Source organism: Pongo abelii, chromosome 3 (genome assembly GCF_028885655.2).
Source record: "Pongo abelii isolate AG06213 chromosome 3, NHGRI_mPonAbe1-v2.0_pri, whole genome shotgun sequence".
In the NCBI taxonomy this organism is placed as follows: domain Eukaryota; kingdom Metazoa; phylum Chordata; class Mammalia; order Primates; family Hominidae; genus Pongo; species Pongo abelii.
This window is the reverse complement of record NC_071988.2, coordinates 89822381-89842137: the sequence shown is the minus strand read 5'-3', so window position 1 is coordinate 89842137 and position 19757 is coordinate 89822381. Positions and strand designations below refer to the sequence as shown.

The 19757-nt window shown below is 35.3% G+C and overlaps 1 protein-coding gene and 1 pseudogene across 1 annotated transcript in view; one reads left to right on the top strand and one right to left on the bottom strand.

The window, feature by feature from the left end:
* Positions 1–19757, top strand: part of LOC100442747 (UDP-glucuronosyltransferase 2B4-like) — a 243770-nt gene that overhangs the window by 147573 nt on the left and 76440 nt on the right. The window lies entirely within an intron of this gene.
* Positions 1277–17814, bottom strand: LOC100441158 (UDP-glucuronosyltransferase 2B4-like; annotated as a pseudogene).

Sequence of the window (19757 nt, the reverse complement as noted above, 5' to 3'; positions counted from 1 at the left end):
CAGAAATCACAACAAAATAAATTATCCATCAAATCAAACACCACCTGTTCCCTAAAATCTATTGAAATAATTTAAAATAGGAGAATAAAATCAAACAGATGATCAGAAAAAAATGACCAGAAAAAATGGTAAATGACCAGAAAAAATGGGTAAACTGAGGCTTAGGGTGAAAGACTGGCTCAGCAGAAGGGTGGGACTGGACCCCAGCTCTCCTGACTTTTAGTCCAGTGTTCTCTCCACCACTCACTTACTCATTTCTCCATTTTTAATTTTTTCTTTTGGACAAAGATGTATTGATTTTGTTGATATCACATGGAAAGCCTGAATGGGCTCATAGAATCAAAGACTTTGTAAAATAGTTCAATATTACTGTAGGAAGCAGGTAGCAGTTGCTATATTTCTAATTCCACATATGTTCCACTGGGAAATGATTAAAGCTCTAAAACAATAAACATTTTTGCCATAAATTTTAGGAAAAAACTGACGCTGAAGCAGTATGCACCAAAAGGCCAAGCAGCACTACTCATCTCAAAATATCAAAAGGAAGAGAGATTTTTTATGCAATACAATTGTTTAATAGTTCCTTTAACAACAGTTAAAATATGAAAATCCTGCTCAAAATGAAGCCAGAGTAATCTGAGTATTTGCAAAATAGAACTGATACTGTCAGTGGACTTCTTAATATTCTTGTGTTTAAGTACAATATGTGAAATGTAGTTAAGCTCGGTAAAAATTTTTTCATGTAACTTGTGAATGAGGGCAATGAATTTCAATACAAGCTTGACAAATTTTAATATCAGCTCATATGGCTTTATACTATTTAATATTTTTGCCAGTATTTTCCTTCTTGACAAAAAGTATTTCTAACTATTAAACAGATATTAAATCTCTGAAAAACAAGTTTTTAGTTGACAAGGTAAGTAAGTTTTGAAGAGGTTTTCTGTCACAGAAAGAAAGGAATCTTGCATCATAATCTTTCTTGTTGGAATAAACTGAAGAAGTCCCATTTATCAGATTTCCCAGCTTCAAGCTTCAAATACAACTAAACTCTTTCCCTTCTTTCCAGTTCTAGCAAATTTCCAGACACAAAACATACAACATTTAGTGATGGTAAATATCACAGCTGCCACACAAGACAGCAGGAACCCAATCACATTGAAGTAGTGTTACTGGAACCATGTGAGGTCGTGGGCTGCAACCCGAGGTTGCTTGGCTCCTTTATGGAGCATGACAAATTGAATCCAGAAGACTGCTCGACCTTTGCTGGTTGATCATGTCAAATTCTTGATAACTTCATAATGTTCTCTTTATATCTGAAGGATAAACATAGAGATACCAAAATTGAAAGTAAGTTTATTTTCTTGAGCATATCAAGTCCACGTAAGGTTTTTATTTTTTATTTTATTTTATTGATCGATTGATTGATTGATTGAAACAGAGTCTCGCTCTGTTGCCCAGGCTGGAGCGCAGTGGTGCAGTCTCGGCTCATGGCAACCTCTGCCTCCTGTGGTGTCAAGAGATTTTCCTGCCTCAGCCTCCCAAGTAGCTGGGATTACAGGCGCACACCACCATGCCTGGCTACTTTTTGGATTTTTAGTAGAGAGAGACAGGGTTTTTCCATGTTGGTCAGGCTGTTCTCAAACTCCTGACCTCAGGTGATCTACCCGCCTCGGCCTCCCAAAGTGCTGGGATTACAGGTGTGAGCCACTGCACCTGGCCCATGAAAGGTTTTTACAGTGCCAAATGATTCAATGTAAATGACATGTAAATGACATATAATTGACATAGAATTTGTACAATTTAGTTAGAGTCATCATAGAAACATTGGCTTTTAAATTGGAATTTTATCATTGACAAATTTTTTAAAATAAAATGGAAAGTCAGAAAAACTAATTTCTTTCAGGCAAAACAAATATGAGCCATTTTATTATTATTTTTTAATTTGTTAATTTTTAGTTTTTGTGGGTACTTACTAGGTGTATATATTTATGGGTTGCATGAGATGTTTTGATACAGGTTGCAATGTGAAATAATCACATCATGGAGAATAAGGTATCCTTCCTTAAACCTTTATTCTTTCTGTTATGAATAATCCTATTACACTCTTTTAGTTCTCAAACAGGCATATGAGAACATGCTCAACATCGTGAGCAATTTTAAGTGCTTTAGGAGAGATAGTGAAAATACAATTAGAATTACCATTTTTAATTTCCTAAAAGGAATTGTGCCATGGTCAGTGAAATGCCTCATAGCTAGTCACTCTGCTTCTACCCTACCGTTTTGCTCCTACTGTTTCCTACCCAGCAGCCAGAATGAAATTTTTGAAATTAAAGATGAGATTTTGCAACTCCTCTGATTAAGATTTTTGCCTGACTTATCATATTAAGAATAAAATCCAACTCTGTTATTTGGTCTGCAGGACCCTGCAATGTCAAACACTGGCAAGCTCTTCTCCTAATACTTTTTCCATACACACTATGTCTTCTAGAGACATTGGTCTTCTATTTTTTTTTAAAGTACCAAAAGTGTTCTCATCATAGCATCTTTACACATTTTGCCCCCTCTCTCATGCTCTTGGAACATTCTTTCTTTCAACAACCCAAGGCATGCTTCTATCTCTTTTTGAGGCTTCCCTCTAAGTGTTACCTCTAAGATAGGCTTTTCCTGGCCACACTATGATGGAACCTCTAGGATTTTCTCTATTGTTTTATGCTTATTTTGATATTTGATTCCTAGAATTTTAAATACATTATATATCTTATAAAATAAACCTTTAAATATTAAAACTAAAAGATAAAAATACATACACTAAGTGAATAAGTCAAAAGTGTGAGATCATCTTGAACATTATCTTGATGAGAAGATATCAATTTACCTTCTGCTCAGATCATGGTGTAGGATATCACAACCTGCCTAGAATAACTCTCCTTTCCTGAACCATTTATTCACTAGTTTTGTCCTACAATTAAATATTAGCCTGACTTCAAATATCATACATTAGTTTCCTTTGTTTATGTAATTGAATTATATAACATATATTCATTAGAGTCTATTTTTTAAAATTTTTGTGTAGCCGTTGTTGTTTAATTCCATTGCTGTTTAGTATTTTGTTGATTGCTAAAACACAGATTATGTCATCATTTTATGACCAATAGACATTTGGGTTGCTAACAATTTTTGGACAATATTAATAATTCTGTCATAAACACTCTTGTATATGAAATGCAAGAGTTCTCTGCCCCCCTCGCAAGATGTGTGACAGCTGTGTGGCTCATCTCTTCAGCCCCCATGCACATTCAAGCCCCTTATGGGAGGGGGAGCATGCAGACAGGCAAGTGAAGGAGCCTGGGCAAGAGGCCCTGGGCTCTGGCCCCATGGCAGCATCCAGGGGTGGGTGTCTACAACTCCCGAAGCCCAAGTGGGTATGTGTTACTGTACTCTTTTAGCCTTGTAATGTACTGATGGCTTAAGTGTTAACCAGTTCAGTGCCCCATTAGTACTCAGGTCCTTGTCCAGGATCCAGGAAGAATCAGGTCGCACACGGACTTGAAGGATGAATGCAGGGGTTTTTGTTGAGTGGTGGAGGTGGCCCTTAGATGGATGAATGCAGAGCTGGAATGGTGATGGAATGGGAAGGTGATCTTCCTCTGGAATTTGGTCATCTAGCATCCAATTTCCTCTCCTCTCCGACTGTCCCCAGCTGAACTACTCTTTGCATTCAGAAATTCATTCTCTTCTCTCTGATGCACCATTCTGCCATTCTTCTGCTCTTCTTTTCGTGCTGGTGGTTTGGGGTTTATATGGGTATAGAATAGGGGAGCATGGTGGGCCAAAAGGCAACTTTGGGCCTCAAAAACAGAATGCCTGTTCTCATTTAGTTTTCAGGCTTGAGGGTGAGACCTTTGCTGGGGAACCGACTTCTTCTACACAGTATTTTCCTGTTTCCTGTCTATGTCATATATAGCACTAGGTTTACATATTTATACATATCTGTTGCATATATAATTGAAAGTAGAATTGCTGAGATAAAAGTGCTTGCTTAATTATGATTAACTTCTTGACATTTTTTTTTAATTTTTATTTTTTTAAGTTTTATTTATTTATTTATTTATTATTTTTTTTTTTGGAAACAGAATTTTGCTCTTGTTGGCCAGGCAGGAGTGCAACGGCATGATCTTGGCTCACTGCATCATCCAACTCCTGGGTTCAAGCGATGGCTCACGCCTGTAATCCCAGCACTTTGGGAGGCCAAGGCAGGTGGATCTTCTGAGGTCAGGAGTTCAAGACCAGCCTGACCAACATGGCGAATCCCTGTCTCTACTAAAAATACAAAATTGGCTGGGCATGGTGGTGCATGCCTGTAATCCCAGCTACTGGGGAGACTGAGGCAGGACTTTAAATTTTTTTGAAGTGTATTTTCTTAATTTCCAAAATTAAAGATATTTTAGTTATATTTTTTAAAATTTCCCTTACTTCCACTAAGGCTGGATCATATATTCTTTATGATATTGAATCTTTTCAAATTTACTGAGTCTTGATTTATGGCCCACCACATGTCACTTCAAATAATTATTAACAATTCAATATGCTCTAAGAAAATGTGTCTTTTAGTTGACATATATATATATATATGTGCATGCATGTGTGTGTATCATATTACAAGTTTTCATGTGTTAACTGTGTTCTTCTAATGTTTTATGCCATTACTCATTATTTGCTCCTCTTTTTAAAGTTTGTTTAGATTTAATGGAAGTATCTGTATATTTACATTTAAATAAACCACCTTATTTTATATTTCTTTTATATTGGTCCAACCTACTTTAAAAGTATTCCTTTAGGTGATGCCTGTCTTACATGAAAACATTATTGATAGTAGTTATAAATGCTGAATTGATGGTAGCTGGAGAGGGTAGACATTTTGCATGTTGTATCCTTTGGAGTATAAACAAATCAATTATTAAAAATTTAACTTATTAAAATTAAAATTTTTGTGCTTCAAAAATCATCATCAAAAGGGTAAAATGTTAGCACACCAAGAATGCAACAAAATATTTGAAAATGATATATTTAAGATTATATCCATGATATATAAATAGTTCTTAAAACTCAATAATAAGACAAGTAACAAGGTTTAAAGATGTTCCAAGGATTCGAATACACATTTTTCCAAAGAAGATATATGGTCAGTAAGCACATATAACAATGGTGAACATTTTTAGCTGTAATGAAAATCCAATCCAAAACCACAATGAGAGATCATTTCACACCCACTAAGAAGACTATAACAATAAGATAATAAAATGTGTTGGCAACAGTGTGGAGGAATTGGAACTCTCTTGCACTGTTGGTGGGAATGACAAATGGAACAAGGACTTTGGAAAACAGTTCAGCAGTTTTTCATAAACATGCAGTTCCCACATGAGCCAGCAATTCCACTAATAGTATCAATCCCAAAGAAAGAAAAACATGTTTATGCAAAAATACGTGAAGCAATGTTCCTAGTGGCCACAATTGGAAACAATCCAAAGGCCAATGAACTGATGATAAGTGAACAAATAAAATATGGCATATCCATACTATAAAATATTATACTGTTGTAAAAAGAAATGAAGTATTAATACACACTACAACATGAATGAATCTAAAAACTATTAAAAAAAAACCCAAAAAATTATGCTCAGTAAAAGAAGTCATTTACACAACACCCTAAATTATGTGATTCCAGATGGCTTCATGACTCATAAGCATTCTAAATATATTGGGACTTTAAACCTTAAATAAGTGGATTTTGTCATGGAAATTATATCTAATTATCAAGCCTGTTACAATAATGAAAAGAATAAAAATGAAATTTTCAGCAAGAAAATAGTTATACTTTTAGACATTTTGGATATTTAATTAAAACATTTTATCATATTTCTTTAAGTTTATCCTTCCTTTCTACTGTGGATTGATCATATAATTTTTTTAAAACTGTCTTTTTTATATTGTCTATATTACTTGAAAATTATTTTTGTGTAAAAAATTGTTTCACTATTGGATACCCATTAAATATATGGGGTTCTAAACACAGTTTTTAAATAACTGCTCAAAAATAGAAGAAGATTTCAGATTGCTTACATCATTTAAATTCTTTCAAAATTAGTCTCTTGAAAAAAAGATGAAACTCATACTATTGAGAAGATAAGGTATCTATAAATACCACCTAGAAAAAAAATATATTGTTATACTCACAAAGCATCATTAATTATTGGCTTCATGCATTGAGCAAGTCTGTCCTTGACATTGTGTGGAAGTCCAATCTAATAGCTGTGCCCTTGGCCTTCATGTGTACAATGTTATCAGGTTGATCCACAAACAATGGAATGTGCACCATATGGATCCCATAGTAGATTGCCTCGTAGATGCCATTGGATCCACCATGAGTTATAAGAGCCCTGGTTTTTGGATGAGCTAGGATTGGATAAATTTTAGCAATATAACTTATAGGAAGAAAATGAGAAATGCACAACTAAACACTCAAGTGACAGTTTTTTCTAGCTAAAACATTGAACTAAATTAAAATTGTGTTTCAGACTTCAGAGGAAGGAGCACATGCCTCTGCTGGAGATATAAGTGAAAGCTATATGTTGCATGTGACTTCAGACTGAAAAAAATTAAACAAGATTACCAGTTGGACTAAAGAAAAAGTGCAATCTAAATTAAATGTGCAAAAAAAAAAAAAAAAAGAAGCAAAGAAAAGAGAAGGACATGTAAGAATGTGTTCTCCTAAGTGCAGTCACAGAATGTGATATGTGAGATGTGCAAGGCAGCAGGCAGTGGGGTGGTGGTGGTGCTAGGATTGAGGAAGGACAGGTCACACTTCATCATGAAATGAGTCATCACTTTATGATAAAGATTAGGAATTTAATACTACAGGAAATTCAGACTTCCTGGTGATAGCAGAAGAGCTGTTATTTTTAGTGACATTTGAAATAACCCTGCATAAAAAGAAAGAACAAGTGTAAAGTTATAGAAATAGGAGACAAAGAGACAATCTATGATGTTAATAAAAAATTCTGCAAGAAATAATAACACCTGAAATAAAAATACTCTGAGTCTGATCATAAAGAATGTGAATGTATATCATCAAATACCAACAATTATAGTTTATTGTGTTCCTCATAGGACTGGAAAATAAATATAAAGAAGTTTCATTTTATTTATAAGTTTTTCCATAACACATTTTCAATAAGTTTATTTCATGATTAATTATTAACACTCTAATCAGCTGGTACTAATATATTCAGTATTTCTACTTCACAGTCATACCAAGAAGGTCATTCTGGGGTATCCACCTGTACATTCGAGTATTGAGTCCCATGGTATGTGGTCTATTCCCATCAAATCTCCACAGAACCTGCCACAGTAAAGAAAATAACTTATTCCATTAGTAGAACTCCAAAGTTAGAGAATGTTAGGACTCTAAAGATATTAAGAATGAGATCAGGGATGTTAGTTAATAACTACTCAAAGACTGATGTAAATAGAATGCCAACATTTCATTTTGTTAATGTCTATAATTAGTTAAGTATATAAGGAAATCAGGATTTTCCAAATAATAGCTTAGAAAAATGAGATTATAAATGAAAAGTTCAAGTATTTAAAAAATTGCTATGCTTCACAAAAGAAGACCTATGTGTGGCCAACCACCATATGCAAAAAGCTTAATATCACTGCTCATTAGAGAAATGCAAATCAAAATCACAATAGATATTATCTTGCACCAGTCATAATGGCTATTATAAACTTAAAAGGTAATAGATGCTAGCGAGATTGTGTAGAAAAAAGGAATGCTTATACTCTGTTAGTGGGAGTTTATGTTGCTTCAACCATTGTGGAAGACAGCGTGGCACTTCCTCAAAAACCTAGAGGCTAAAATACAATTCAACTCACCAATCCCATTAGTGGATATATACACAAAGGATGATGAATGATTCTCTTATAAAGGCACATACACATGTTTATTAATAGCAGTAGTGTTCACAATAGTAAAGATATGAAATCAACCTTAATGCCCATCAATAATTGACTGAATAAAGAAAATGGAATGGGATACATATTCACCATGGAATATTATGCAGCCATAAAAAAGCAAGATTTGTATTTTATAGGACATAGATGGAGCTGGAGGCTGTTATCCTTAGCAAACTAGCATAGAAACCGAACCACATGTTCTCACTGTTAAGTGGAAGCTAAAAGATGAGAACACATGGAAACAGCGTGGAACAACATACTCGGGTGTATTGGATGGTGGAGGGCAGGAGAAGAGAGATAGGTAAAATAATGAATGGGTACTGGTCTTAATGCCTGGGTGATTAAACAATCTGTAAAACAAACCCCCATAATATAAATTTATCTATGTAAGAAACCTGCACCTGTGCCCCTAAACGTAAAATAAAATTTAAAAAATAAAATAAACTTAATTTTAAGCACATAAAAATTCTAAAAAATTATATGTATGAAAAAAATTTAAATAGTCATTATAATTCTAGTGAGAATAAGTGGTAACAATTTAGTAATGACCTATAAGTTTATTTTGTTTTATGTATTTTATATGTTTTCATCTTCCAAATTAAATATTAATTTATTCATTTTTTAGTAATATAGGAAGTAATTCATGTATTTCTGCTTGTCTATAAATTATTATACTAGGGTTTGGTGTCCTTTGATTGACAAAAAACCAAGTTGATAAAATAAGCTAATTGTAAGAAATAAATTAATGCTACAAAGGTAGCATGTATAACTTCTTTGAAATTATGAATTATCAAGCACTACTTCTGGGAGAAATTTCAAGGGACAATTTCTGAGACAAATTCAGAGTATTATCAGTATTGCTAATTTTTGTTGTTTTCTCTTTCAGCATTGAAATGAGGAACATGTTGGTATCATAAATAAAGATATAGCTGTTGAATAAATTCAAAATCATATTTTTCTGAATTTGGTCAACTGATTGTTAACACTTAGACAATGTGCTACAAAGCTTTGACAACAGTGACTAATATGTTCTACTATAGCCAAGACATTTTTATGTTTAAGTTACTAATTTTGGAACTGCCAAGCAATCCTCATAAACTGATAAATAATTTACAGTGTTTTATTTTACTTGTTATATCAGTATTAAAATAACTGAGTTTTCAGCAAAAAAACTTTAGTAGAGGTCATTGCAAGAAGACTATATCAGATAGGGAGCTAAAAAGTAATTGACAAATACACAAAAGTCACCATTTTATTCTATACAGAAGAAAATATGTTTCTACTATGTACTATAGAGGGAGCATCTGAACCTGTTCCCCACCTGACTTCCTTCTGTTTGACTCCTTCCTATATTTCTTTCTGCTGCCTCCATTGGGAGGAGTTGTTAATCTGATAGTTAGTGATGAGTCCTTGTGGGGCCACATTTTATACAGCACAGGATCCACCTTCAGGTCAGGATCCATCTCCATCCTTTCTCTTTCATCTTCCTGCTTTAGAGATTGGCTGGGCCCAGTCCAGCAAGGGAGGCTGCTTTTTCTCTTTTTCTAAATCTACCTGGCTGGGTGAGAACTCGGACTAAGTCTGTCAGCCTAGGCCATTCTTTCTCTGAATAGTACCCTGAACATCACTCAGATAGGCCTATTCCAAAATGTAGAGGAAATATATGAGGCTGGATTTCATGGCAAGCCTAAACTGCATGACGCATGTTAGACATTTTGAAATACCTGCTATTGTTATTGTGCTAGTGAAGTTACCCATTAAAATGTAACTTCTTCTGATAACATCTATAGTGTGTACAATTTCCTCAGGAATCCTTAAACATAAGGATCAGATGACAAGGAAATAATTTGGTGATATCTCTTATGTGACCTCAATATCATGATAATATCAAAACTTTACCTACACCTCTTAATACATTTATTCGTGTTCACAATATTAGTGCCAAATTTATTATCCATGATTATACCCTTTGTGTTACTTTAGCATCTTTCATGTACATTTCTGATTTTGAACTAATATCTGATCATTAGTGCTTTCCCAAGAGCTACATTTCCAGGCAGGAAATTTCTATAATTGGATTATTTACAGACTTTAACAGCCTCTTTTAGTAGTTTTCCATACCAGTAAGGAACTTTATCTGTCCTTCTGTGGGATCTTAGCAAGGGCTGATGCAATTACATTGGCCCTTTCTTCTGACATGTTACTGACCATCGACCCCAGAGAAAACACCACCACACCATTTTCTCCGGAGCTCTGGATAAAGTCTTCCATTTCCTGTGAAAAGAGAATTTGTTCCATCACAAAAGAGTAACAGTACAGCAGGCACTACTGAAAGAATTGGTACAAATTACTAAAGAGAGAAAATCAAGTATTATCAGGAATTATTGGAGGAAATCATATCTTTTAACTGACCCAATCACTCAGTTTCTCATCAAGAAGATGTATAATATGAGACAGCTGGCCTCTACTAAGTGTGTTTATGTAAATATGTGTGTGCACATGTTTGTGTGTGTGTGTAAGAGAGAAATGAAATGGAGTTATTACACACTAGTCAGGGAGATAATGTTAGAAAACACTATACCCAGACTCTTCACTTATAATATTACAGTTACTAATATAGGTTCTTGGAAAGTGGCACCACTTGGCTTGAATTCTATATTGTCATTCTACTAAATCACATGTTTATTTCAGGCAGGTTTTCTTATCAGGGGAAACAGCCCCCAATATTTCAATGTAGGTTCTTTTCTATTTTCCCTAAGTATCGGCCAGTCTGAGAAATAATGGGAAAGAGTACAAAAGAGAGAAATTTTAAAGCTGGGTGTCTGGGGCAGACATCACATATCAGCAGGTTCCATGATGCCCCCTGAGCTGCAAAACCAGCAAGTATTTATTAGTGATTTTCAAGGGGTGGGAGTGTACGAATAAGGTGTGGGTCACAGAGATCACACGCTTCAAAGGCAATAAAATATCACAAGACAAATGGGCAGGACAAGGTTGCAAGGTCACAAGCCCAGGGTGAAAATATAATTGCTGATGAAGTTTCATGTCTCACTGGACACACATTGTCATTGATAACATCTTATCAGGAGACAGGGTTTGAGAGCAGACAACCAGTCTGACTAAAATTTACTAGGCAGGAATTTCCTAATCCTAATAAGCCTGGAGGCACTACAGGAGACTAGGGCTTATTTCATCCCTTATCTACAACCATATAAGACAGACACTCCCAGAGCGGCCATTTTACCCCAGCACCCCAAATGCATTATTTTCCCAGGGCTGTTAATTATTAATATTCCTTACTGGGGAAAGAATTCAGTGATATTTCTCTTACCTGTTTTTGGTAATAAGAGAAACATGACTCTGTCCTGTCTGGCTCCCAGGCCGTCAGACCTAATGGTTATCTCCTTTGTCCCCTGAACACTGCTGTTATTGTGTTCTTTTTTCAAGGTGCCCAGATTACATATTTTTTAAACACACATCCTTTATGAACAATTTGTGCAGTTAATGCAATCATCACAGGGTCCTGAGTCAACATACATCCTCAGCTTATGAAGATAACGGTATTAAGAGATTAAAGACAGTTGTAGGAAATTATAAGAGTATTGACTGAGGAAGTGATAAATGTGCATGAAATCTTCACAATTTATGTCCTTCTGCCATGGCTTCAGCTGGACCCTCTGTTCGGGGTCCCTCACTTCCTGCAACATTTTCTATAGAATTGTTTTAGTTTGAAGCTATCAATGGTTTTCTTCCCTAACTATAAACACTGAGGAAAAGTTACTCACAGTTGGGGTGATTTTATGTCTACATTTATCTTCCTCTATAATCCTTTACACTACACTAAATTTTGTCAGAGTTTTCCAGTCTTTTTTCAAAAAAGAAAAAAAGTAACTGTAAAAAGTGGTGGTTAAGAATCGCTGACATTCTGGAGTCTGGTTGTGGTTTGGAATTTCTATGAATTAGTCCTGAGAGTCTCACTTATAATACAGAATTGTACTGTATATAGTTAGATAGTTGAATGCTCATATTTTTCAGGTGATTGTTTAGGTGGAATAACTTTTCCCTGAAATCACACTGTTAAATTGATGTTCTATTTATAACTGCATGTGAGGAGCTCTCATCATCACTTTGCTGTGTCTCGGAGGCAGCGGCACTTGCACCACAGTGGGAGAGGCCACCAGGGCTTTCCACAGGGAAGATCTGGTCACCCTCATGAGTGGCTCACTCACACTACACTTCCTGGTGAAGATGTACTTGGCTAAAATTGATTGATATTTACTCTGATTTGCTTTCTTCAATCTATGCCAATACTTAAATTTATAAACTTTCAGATTTAATCATTAGGGTAAAACTTTTTTTAACTGTTGTTTATAAAACAAAGAAAAAAATCCAAATATTGACTGTGAAGACCAGATATTGCTGTATATTTTTTCAAATATGATTTTTAATCTTAAGACATCAATGTTAATGTAAGAGTCATTGTACTACTATTCCAGATAATACATGGGGCATCTAGACATTTTGTGTGATTGCAGTTACCTGTTGCCACATTTAATGTAACTCGTGTTCAGGGTTTACTCTCACTGGCTTGATGCCCAGAGCCTTCATCATCCACCCAGTGTTGAAGTAATCTAACTTCTGTTTATTGATTCATCACTGATGTGGACTGGTTGTTTCAGACTCTGTGACAACTTCATAAAAATAATACAAAATCATTGTAAGTAATTTAATAAAAGTATGAAAAGTTTCAAAAAGAAAAGGAAATATTTCTGAAATTTCTATCTAGAGATGTTACCAATGTAAAATATGTATATTCTTATCATGGCTTTTATTCTATTTACACAAGTACACTCATGATATTTATTTAGAAAGTTTTAACCTTATTGTACATACATTTTCCTCCTACAAAAAATTTGTCATCTTGTTATATTTATCATTTTCTACCACACTTTAGTTGCATTATGGCTGACAGTGTAATTGAATATTTGATAAAATTATTGTAAGGCTATAGCATGCATATAGTATAAGTTTTTAGTCATTTCTTTATTTAAGATGTTGCGTTACTTCCAATGTGAATTTTATGAATATTTTCCATAAATATTAAATATGCACATCATGATTCATTTTTTTCTCAGTATGATTACATGAAGCTATATTATTAAACCAATGATTATATGCATTTTTAAATCACTAGAAACATTTTGCCAAGTGTCTTTTTCTCTTAAAATATAGACATATATTATGAGAATCTAATATTTAATTGAAAAGAAAACAACTTGGGTTAACAATTATTCTACATAATAAACAATTAGAGAACCAATTTTACAACCATTGACTTGAATTCAAATCTTTCTGCAAGTTAATAGCAACAGCTACTATTAGTAATTATCACAGTTATACTACTAGTCATCCTTTTTCTTACCTTTCTACACCTCCTATTCTCTTCCTCCTCCTATTGGCACTATCACTTTACCTTAATATGAATAGGGAAATCTTTCAATAGTAGGGTAGGGTGGCATAGAATTTTTATTAGTCTTACCTCAGCTTTTGTCTCTTTAGAAAGTTATAAAGCACATACAATTCACATTCAACATAGGTATTGTATTTTACCCATGGAATAAATTATCAGTTTTATGTGGACAAAAATCTTAAGAGATTACTTAATAACATATTAAAGAATGCTTACTTTCTACGTATGTCTTAAAAGTATGATACTAATTTAAAATGTATGAGGTTCTTGTGTTCCTTTATAAAGAACATCATCTTCTAAATAGACAGAATTCTTTAATTATTGTAAACTAAGCTTACTACTATTCAGATACAAGTGATAGAAATTATTTGGTCTTTATAATATGTGCAGCATTCATTTTCTCCATGCTTCTCTGTAGGGAGCTTTGGTGTCTAGACACAAGTTCAACCAGGAAGCTGTACTAAGTTGCTTGTCATAAGGCTGAAAACACCTGCTCTAATAGGGCATGTTTCTGTTCTAAGATGTAAACCCCTGGTATCTCAGCTTAGGATGAGTTACATCCTTCAGTAAAATCAAGTGAACACTGGGTTTGGCTGCAAATATTATTAAGGGTACACATTTATGTTGTTGAGTAATTATTTTCTTTTTAAGATAGAATACTTAAGATACTCATCACTTACAGTAGAATTTTAGAATTTCAACTTATGCATCTTACTGGCAAAACTAGTATGCCTACTTTTATTCAAGTCCACAATATATCTGTCCTCCATGACTTTTCAAGAGAATGTAATCTTGGTGTGCTGAACAATCTGGTTCTATTAAATGAAGAATGATATCTCAAGTGACTTGCACATGTTAAGTAATTAATAGTGTTATTAATCATAGCAAAATAACCATAATTGCAAAATTAATATTTCTGAATCACTGACTATATAACAGAGACATTTTAAGTGTTTTGTATGTATTTACATTTTTTCCAAAAAATGCAATATGAAGTGGGTACTATTACTGCAAATGTAGGTATAATTACTTCTATCAACATTCTAGTCCACTTTTCCATCCTCTGCTACCAGATTCCATGCAAAATTTCCCAAATGGTCTGCTTTTTCTTTGTTTCCTTTTTTAATAACCTTATCATATATCTTCATTTCCTAACTCTTTTTTAGTAGTCCACAAAGTTGCTTAATAAATATTTTAAATCCTAATAAGTATCTGGCTCTAACTTGTCTCTCAGCATCATCTGATTCTCACTCAGCCTGTCCCTGCAAACTAAATTTGGAGTCTTGAGAACTTTCCTGAACACTTTACTTTTTTTTTTTTTTCTGTTTTCTGCCCCCTCATTGTTTCACCAATTTCTGCACATTGTTCTGCTCTTACCTTCATCATCAGTGAGTCCAGGATACTTTCTATTATCTCCACTGATGCTATCTTGGCATTGGGTTTTTCCTTGAGATAATCGCTTTTGCACAATTTTTATTACTTGCACATATTCTATCTTTTGAAATAGAATGTAATATGTGTGGGGACAGAAACTGTGTCTATGTTTTTTCCTCTTGCCTGCGGTTTGTGTTAAACTTTTTATAAACATTCTCTTAATGAATGACCAATACCTTCTTATGTGTTGCATAATCAAGGCTTTAATTTAACCAACCCTATTTTCAGAGTCTCCTTAGTATCCCTCTATATCTATAATAATGATGAAACTCACGTACTTGTGATGGTATCAATAAATCAACATGTACAACAGCTACAAATTGGTATCTGCTTTACCCCACCCACTTCTCATCTTTCTTTCTGTGTAAGTCAGACACTCTGCAGGAAGATGGTAGAGTCATTCCTACTAAAAATTCAAAGCTAATGAAACCAAATCAACAAAATTATCTTTACCTCAGGCAGGGGTTTGGTAGATTTGCAGTGGAGTCCTGCAACAAAATCAACATTTGTTAAGAGTGGATGAGGAAATTGAAAATTCCAGGAGTTTTGAATAAGCCATATGTATGTCAGCTTTCTCCATTGTGTCAGATAAGGTAGTGGGTATTCCTGAGAGGAAAAAGGAAAGAAAAAGTGGATGACACAAGATAATTACATTAGGTAATTTTTCTGAAAGGGATTAGAATAATGTAGGCAAAAATGTAGACCAAGTTTCTGTACTTTGAAATACATAAACATATATTCAAATATAAGCATAATTTAATTTTTATGTATTATATATTTTGCCAATGTGTATTTATAAGAAAAGCAAAGTGATAAGAGAATTTTGAGGGTAAACTACATCGCTAATGTCACATCAGAATACTCACAATCATAAACAATTATTAAAATAATCTATAGAGAATTAAACATCCATTTCTTTACCCTTTAAAACTTCAATAGTAGCATATAAACATTTAAACAACTCTTTGAGCTCCATGATCAACTAATTCTGCTGAACCCATAAAAACAATTTTCTAAGAAATGGTCTAGTTTCCACAGTTCACTAAGCTAATCTTTTTATCTTTGGTTATTCAAGTGAACTGTGGGCTATTTTGAGAGTGTGGCTGAAATCCTTGTACCAACTACTGCTTTTGATTTATGCTAAGGTATTAACCACATTAGCTTTTAAGTAAATATATTTGAAAATTACAGCTAGAAAATTTTGAGAAATTATTCAAATAGAGATTTGTATCCAACCTTAATTTGGCTCATATTTTGTAATAAACAGACATAGTATTTAAAAAATATATAGATATAACAATGTTCAGACTTCAACAAGATGATTGCTCTTAAAATAAATAATTTCCCATCTTTTAGTGGAGGAATGTGGAGATATTAGAAACTACAAATTGCCCTTATTGGTTTTTGCATTTGAGATAGAGGCACTATTTCTCTGAACCGTGAAGGAAACCTTCTGGTAATGTGGGGACATATTTTAATTTCAGAATAAAGAAACTGCAGTGTACAAGGAAAAACAATTTCTGCAATGTTACATAGATAGTTTTTGTAGAAAATTGTGTAACTACTCAATCTACATGTATGCATTCAGTAAGATGTTTGTGGGCGGGTCTTTTTTAAGATAAAAAATGTATAGTAAAACAGATGTGTGATTGTTTAAATAAATATTAGGTACACTAATTTACAGGTTTATGACTTCCTAGAATGTTCTGTATGAGCAATGGCCACAGGGTTTTAATGGACCTTATAATTTAAGCTTTTCTATAATATTTGTGCGATTGATAGATCATCTTGTGTTTTCATTTCATAAATTCACTTACAAAATACTCCACTACCAGTTGGGCATGGTGGCTCATGCCTGTAATCCCAGCACTTTGGGAGGCTGAGGCAGGTGTATGACTTGAGGTCAGGAGTTTGAGACCAGCCTGGCCAACATGGTGAAGGCATGTCTCCACTAAAAATACAAAAAATTAGCCAAGTGTCCTGACACAAGCCTGTAATCCCAGCAGTGAGCTTAGATTGCACCACTGCACTCCAGCCTGGAAGACAGAGAAAGACTCCACCAAAAAAAAAAAAAAAAAAAAAAATGACCCTGACTTTATTGCTTTATATAAGCTCAGCTTCAAAGGCACAGGAAAGTTAGATCTCCATATTACCAATTGAAAAAATTACTGATGTAAAACTTCACTGGAAAACTGATCCCACTTCTCCATATTAAATATTTGGAACCAAAATTGAAAATAAACCAGATAGGTCATATTTTTTTACCCTCTCCATGAAAGTCATTTGGTCACTTAATTCTGACATAACAACAGGTATGTAGGAAGGCAGAAACAGAAATTCTACACTGTGCTTTTCAAGTTTGTAGCCAGCAGAGAAGTGGAGACTGTGCAAGAACGGTATGTTAAATAGCTCAGCCAGCAACTCACCACAGGGAATAATAGCATCTGCAAGAACAACATCAAATTTTAACTTTTGTAATTTTTTCATAAGTTTATTATTTGAAACTACATCCTTACAGAACTTTCTAAGTATGTCATTAAATGTCCACATGATTTCTTGTACTTGTGAAAAATATGACCAAAATGTGTCTTTTGGGAGGGCTTCCCATCTCTTGACTAGTTGCATGATGGTGTCCTCAAACTCAGTATTAGTTAAAGATGCAGGATAAACTTCAAGTTTAAGAGTAGATGGGCCATTGGTATCAAAAAAATGGAAGCTGAAAATGCCAGTACAGGCACCTCATGCCCCCTCTGGACAAGCTTATCCAAGATTGTCTTTATATTCGTCCAATGGCTGAATGCTGTGGGCCACACCAGCACCTTTCCACAACTCCCAGTGCTAATGTAACAGCTCGGCTGTATCAGCAGCAAAACTGAAGTCCACTTCATACACATCATGGTGCAATGCAATGCTTTTTTCCATTTGCTGTTTCTTTCTGTCATTTATTATGGTTATATCCATGGATAAATCAATCACGAAGTTCAAATGTAACTTTTACACTTCAAGGTAAGTATATTATCATTAGATTAACAGTCTGAGCATGTAGATGGCAAGGAGATAAATGAAGATAGATGACCTATTTACACAAGTGTGTTTAATGTCCCTTTTATGTTTATAAGTGCTATCTTTTAGCTAATATCAATGTTCTTGTATGGACACATCACTTGTCTTATGTAATTTATTTCAGAAGAGTTTCCAAAAATGTAGTCATGGGAGGTCCATGTTTGTGCATTTTGTTTGACACAGAACTAAAGATAAAATAACAAAACATAGTTCAAATAATTTTTTGTATATTTTGTTTACATATAATTTATATACCACACAGCACCTTCAACTGAGGCATGGTGTGCAGAGCAGGCTGCCATTTTTGCTGTTTGTGCAAGTTAGCTGTTCTTCCCTTTGAGCTTTGGAGAGTCCAAATGTACTTTTGGTGGACGGAATTCACCAGTTGCTGCACATCTGCTGTACAAAAATATAGCCAGACTGCTTCTTTGAGCAGGTACCGGATCCTGTTCCTCCTTACTGGGTGGGACTTCCCAACAGGGGACTCCAATCACTCTCACCAGTGTTCTTGTGTCTACAGAGATTTGAAAACTCCCTGTGACAGAGCTCCCAGAGACAGTTATGGGCCAGCATCTTTGCTGTTTGACTGACTTATCAATTCCAGTCTGTAAGCTTTGAAGAACCCATGCTGACTGAGGTGAAAATTATACACCAGAAGAGCACAGCAGCCATATAAAAATGAGGCCAGACTGCCTTTTTAATTGAGTTCCTGACCCTCATCCTCATTACTGGGTGGAGACTCCCAATGGGGATTTTTGGCTACCACCACTGGTGTTCACAGGCCGACAGAGGTTCCAGGCATCCCTGGTAAAGAGATCCCAGGGGACAGGGCAGGCTGACATCTTTGCTGTTTGGTCAACTTAGCCATTCCATCCTAGCTTTGGAGTGTCCAAGGCAACCAAGGGCTGAAGTATACACCCAGCACAGCATAGCTGCTTTATGTAAATGTGGCTAGACTACCTTAAGCAGGTCCCTGATACCATTCCTTCTGACTAGGGGTCTGATCTCCCAACTGGGGTCCAGCCACCTCTTACAGGTATGTTTCTGGCAGAAACAGGTCCATATCTCCCTGGGATGGAGCTACCAGAGAAAAGGGCATGCTGCCATCTTTCCTGTTTCTCAGCCTTCACTGGTGATACCTCCAGGTACTAGAAAATCTGAGGTGACTAGTGACTGGAGTGGCCCCTAGCATAACACAGCAGCCCTACGGAAAAATGATCAGAGTGTAATGTGGTTGCCTTCCCTCATCATGCAGATCTTCCAGGCCTGGGTCTCTAGCCAACACCTGCCCAATCTATCCAGCTAGTAGCAACTTGGCAACTCCTTGGAGAGAGCCACTGGGGCAACAGAAAGCCACTCAGCCACTGCATCTGCAGTGAAACTTTCCTTGCCTCCCTTGGACAAACAAAGGAGCAAAGACACTGAACCATTGCTGGCTTGCATCTCTCTGAGATGAAGCCACAGGAACAAACAAAGTAGCAAAGCAGCAAGCCAACTGATGTGCAGCCCAGAGCTGTGGGTGCAGGAGAATCTGTAGCAAAGTGTTCCCATCTCTGTAAGTTCAACTTTCATGAATAAGAGACCCTAGCCCTTGGGTAACAGTCAGACCTGATCCCTGCATGGTGATCCTGCACATCAGATAAGGCTGGTCTGATTTGAGACTCTTTGATCTTCTACCCTCTCCTGGGGCCCCAGTCTTGCCATGCCTACTTACAGAGCAGTCTTTGGTGCCCTGGGGGCCCACACCATAGTTTCTGCAACAGAGGACCAGACC